We start from the raw sequence: 5,583 nt of genomic DNA on the forward strand, positions 1-5,583 counted from the left end.
CAGACCGTCCGTTCTGCTTGCTGGAACGGACGGTCCACGTGCGTTTCTGGACCGTCCGTTCTGGGCTCAGGGTATTTTCGTAATTAAACCGAAATTAGGGTAAAATCACTTTATAAGAAGGAGATTAAAACCCTAATTACGTACGAGACTTTGGGCAGCCGACTTTTGCAGTTCTTAGAGAGTTTTTGGTGAGATCCAAAAAGCTCAACAAGTTCTAAGTCTCGTTTTCTCGAAGGGCACAAACCGAATAGAGATTCGAGTCCTAGCAGACAAGTTCCAATCGTTGGAATCCATCCCGTGGTGTGGATACGTGTAGAGGGCGAGGTATTCTTCCTGCCTTTCGTGATCAGACGTGTTCTTCGATTGATACAGGCCCCGGATCGATTGAGGTAAGCGTTCTAACGTTTCTACGTTTCAATAGCAGCATGGTTCTAGGGTTCTATAAAATTTTTGTTTTACTTTCGCTGCACAACCCTAGAATCGGATCTCTTAGGAATTAGATTCGCTCATGAGATCCCAGGAAACCCAACAACAGTGGTCTCTAAAGTGTAGCCCCAAAAGGGCTTCGGAAGATCTGTCTGACTCATCATAGACCGAACCATATCTAACAATGTTCGGTTCCTCCGTTCAGACACGCCAACTCTATTCGAGATAGGTAGTCGTAGTGTCTTGCTAGAGATTGCCTATGACTTGTATACCCGAAATGAAGATTTCGGGTTATACTGCTATATCGGATGAGCCTACAGGGTCACACACATAGGAAAGAACAAATGCGCGAGAAAAGAAGAGAAATTCTCGGAGGCATGGAGGCCAGACCGACCGGTCCAGGCTTGTCCAGACCGATCGGTCCAGATGCGTGGACCAGTCGGTCCAGAGGTAACAAGCAAAGGTTGTTCGGTCCCGAAAAGCTCCATACCGATTGGTCCAGAGACTGGACTGATCGGTCCAGGCGTCGAGAATTACTTATCTCACTCTAATTAGGGTTTTAAGTTAACAAACACTTGAGGAGCGCCTCCTGATTGAGTGAGCACGATTTCTCAGATCTTTTGAAAGGTTTTGGAGATCCGAAAACCCTGAGAAAGATCCCTGAAACCCAAGCATTGTAGAATGAGTTTTCCAGTCCTAGCAGACAAGTTCCAAGTCGTTGGAATTCCTTCCGTCGTGTGGATACATGTAGAGGGTGAGGTAATCTTTATGCCTTCGTGATCGGACGAACACGCCAATTGAAACAGACCCCGGATCGATTGAGGTAAGTGTTCTAGCGTTTCTACGAAATCATACATTCATGATTTTAGGGTTTATAGAAAATTTTTGTTTTATATCCGCTGCGCAAACCCTAGAATCGATCTCATAGGAATTAGATTCACTGTAGAGATCCCATGATACGAGCTCAAGGACAAATTCTGATAACGAGTACGAGGATGAGCTATACGTTCTGATTAAGCCGTTCTCGGGAGCACGAGCCAAGAACTTCGGGAAAACATTGCAGAATTTATGGGCGATCAGTCAAAGCAAAGAACGTATTTCGAGAGTCAACATACGAGAGTCGAGGATGATGTTGGTGATTACAAAAGATTAACTTCATTTACAAGCCTCAAAATCATGCGACTCGTTACTTGAAGTCAACTTAACTACCATGGTTGATTTCAAGGAAGACCACTTTTATTGTTTTCTTATTTCCTAAGTTTTCTTTTACCTATATAAACCTATTGTTATGCTTGGTTTAGACACACATTGTTTAGATTAAGAAACTTGTGAGATTATTCTCCAACTTGTTCGTTTTGAACTTTGCTTTAAGAGTTGCAAATCTTTGCTTGTAGTTCTTAAACTTTTATAATATTGGTTCCTATCTCTTTATAGATAGCGGGTCAATATTCCTTTACTTTATAATATTGGTTCCTATCTCTCTATATAGATAGCGAGTCAATATTTCACATTTTCTATAATATTGGTTTCTATCTCTTTATAGATAGTGGGTCGATATTCCATCCATCACCAAAACCTTTATCTTGGTCGATCTTACTTTGTTTCATATATTGTTGTCGGGTTTCGTGACTAGTTCCCGAGGTTCATATCATCCCAGGATTACCCAACAGTGGTATCAGAGCCTGGTTGCTTTGTTTAATTTCGTAGAACCCGATCACGCACGTTATAGGATTTGAACCGTTTGAATCCATGTTTGCTTTTGATGCTATGCATGAATTGATTGTGAATCTACTGTAGATTTCGTGTTCTCTGTTGTACAGTGTGCAAGAGGTTCGTGTTCTGAGTTCACAGGCGAAAACGGGGTCTGAATCAAGGCCGAAGCGACGAAAAACGTGATCTGATCACGTTTCGTCTAGACCGATCAGTCCAGGGTTTTCGTCTCTTCCCATCTGGACCGAAAGGTCTAGACCGACCGGTCTGCACGTGTGGACCGATCAGTCTAGGTCTTGGTCCGAGACCGAACAGTATGGAAGTTCAGACCGAACTATCTGACCAGTCTGGACTGATCAGACCGATTTTTCGTGTGGACCGACCGGTCTAGACCCTTGGACCGACCGATCCACACCCCGGGTTAGACCGAAATTTTTTCGGTTCTTCATTTCGCGATCTGATTTGAGCAATAGTTATTTAATCCGATCAACTGTGATTCATAATAACATGATTCAATCTTATGGATGGTCCATAGTGAATGAATACATGTAACTTAATCAAGATATTAGATTTGCTTGATTGAGTGGGAGCTTCGAGATTGGGATTACACAATCGAATGGATGGTCTATTCGGATTATGTAATACATCTGATCAAGGAACAATAGTTGATCCTTGATTCGAATGGTACAATCGTTGCACCTAAACCGGTTAGATTTAGAAGCTCTACGAGTAAAGCACTTGTCAAGGCCTCGATCGTACGTGTCATGGGCCATGTCAAAGCTGGGTATGCCGTACTATCTTGGTGAGGCAAGATGGAGAAATGGTGGTTCTCATAACTTGAAAGTAGATGCTTGATCTAAGTGTGGTTTAAAAAATCCTTTTTATGTAATGATAAGCTTGTACCTTCCATTACTAGAGCACTTGTCAAGACATCGATCATCCGTATTACGGGTCATGTCAAAGCTGAGCGTGCCGGATTATCTTTGAGAGGCAAGGTGGAAAATCATGGTTCCCACAGCTTGAATATGGTTTAGCTTAGGTTAAGTTGTCAAGTTTGACTTTAGGTTTTATTATTTGATTCAAATCCATTCACCTAAATTTGTACGATCATGTACTTTGACTGCGTCAAATGTCATCTTTAACCGGATGATCATAATGGTGTGGCTCAGGTATATTAGAATCATGTAGTAAATAGTAGATAGTTAAGATGGAACTTTGTCCCTCTCCCGATAGAGAGATATTTTTGGGCCCGTCGTAGAAGTAGGACTGTGGAAATGTGTGGCCGCACTATAGATGAATGTCATCTATTTCTTATAGTCTACTCGGAATACGACAAAGCAATCGAACAATGAGTTCGATTATGATATCGTGAGACAAAGAGGATCATCGTTAAAACTATCTCTTGCTTTCTGTTGAATCACATCTAACTCTATCCGATACGGATAATCATAATGTCTTGCTAGAGATCACTTATGATTTGTAAAGCGCCGCATCAACTATTCGACTATGATTGTCTTAGTCGGCTCGCCACTGGTATTGATGATCCTCTTTACCCGGACAAATCCACGGCAGCGAAGGCTAACTTGACGGTAGCAAGAGTATACATCAGAGTCCACTTGAAACATACCCCGCCAAAACAAATCCTGGTCACCTTGCCAACCGAAATCGATCACATCATTGAGGTTGCCTACGATTGGTTACCTCCCCGCTGCTCACTGTGTGCGGAGGTTGGGTATGATCACAACCACTGCCCCTCAAAGCCTCCACCGGCCACAACAAAGGAGCCGAAAGTTTCAACCATATCGCAAGTTACGCCAGTCAAAGCTCTCTTGAATCCAGATGACCAAGCAAGCAGCTCACAACCTACTGAGTCTGATAGCTCGACACCTACAAAGGAACAAAACACGGCACCTCAATTGCTCTCGAATGTAATTCATCCACCAGATTCTCCTGATAGGCCTGGCAGAAAACGTGAGCCACTTACATCTGTGAACCCAACTACTACCAGAAAGAATGCTAAGTCGGGAAAGAAAACAAATAAGAAGCATCAAGCAAACACAGAAGGTCGTGGCCGGAAGGCCACGAGGGAAGCTTAACTCCGCACGGGATACCCATGAAGTTTTTTTTTCTGGAATACCAGAGGGCTAAACGCTCAAAATAAACGGTTTTTTACACGCAAGTGGATTTTGGATCATAATGTTTTGATGGGAGCGCTTTTGGAAACGCATATCCAACAGGCAAATGCATCTCGTATTCTCAGCTCCATTCCGACTAATTGGCGGCACTACTGCCACTTCGAAACAGGCTCATCTGCCAGAATATGGATAGTCTGAGAGGCTTCATTATCAGTGCTAATATACAGAATTTCGAAACAGGCTGTCACATGCGGGGTAGTCCATCGGACTAACAACATTGCATACACAACAACATTCATCTTTGGCTCCAACACAGTCACAGAAAGAAGGGAATTATGGGCTGAACTAAATTCTCTCGCGGAATACTACATTCTCCAATCCCATCCTTGGCTAATCCTCGGAGATTTTAATTAAATCCTAAGCCCTTTTGATCGATCAGACGACACAATAACGTCATCACATTAACAAGGAATCTCAGATTTTTTGGATTGTGTGCAGTCTGCTAGACTCTCTGACATTACATATAGGGGTCTTCGTTATACATGGTGCAACAAATGAGCATCGTGTTTCCCCAATGCCTATGTTGAGTTCTATGCTCCAGGATCCTCGGATCATGCCTCCTGCGTAGTTCACTTCCCAGCTTAGACTAGCCAGGTCTGCCGCCCTTTCAAGTTTTTCTGTCACTTGACTTTATCTGCTACTTTCTTACAGTTAGTACAAGCCCACTGGTTAGCCGGAATATCTGAGGGATCAGCTCAATATAGACTATGCAAAGCACTGAAGCAACTGAAGCAACTACTAAGAGCACTGAACAAATCAGAATTCTCCCAGCTCTCCAAGAGGGTTGAGGAGACTATTATGAAGCTAAACAAATTACAGGAGCAGATTTTGCCATTGCCTTCGCCGGATACCATTACGGAGGAAAAGGAGATGCGAGCAAGGCTTCTAAAGCTAGCTATAGCGGAGGAGCGCTTGTACAGCCAAAAATCAAGAATCTGCTGGCTGCGACTGCGTGACAGGAACACCTCATATTTTCACAGAATTGCCAGCACAAGAGCTAGCAAAAACCATATCCACCACCTAGTGAATGAACAAGGGCTGAGAATTGAAGACAAAGAAAGTATTAAGCAGTACATAGTGGGGTTCTATACGGACTTGATAGGCAAGAAGGACATGGACATCAGGAAACCTTCAAAGGAGTGGTCGCAAGATCTGATAGCATATCGCTGTGAGGAGCATTTCCATTTGGATGTAACAAGAACACCTATGGCCGCGGAAATTAAGCAGCTATTACTGTCTTTTTCGGGGAACA

The sequence above is a fragment of the Tarenaya hassleriana genome, unplaced genomic scaffold (assembly GCF_000463585.1).
Source record: "Tarenaya hassleriana unplaced genomic scaffold, ASM46358v1 Cleome70, whole genome shotgun sequence".
NCBI lineage: Eukaryota > Viridiplantae > Streptophyta > Magnoliopsida > Brassicales > Cleomaceae > Tarenaya > Tarenaya hassleriana.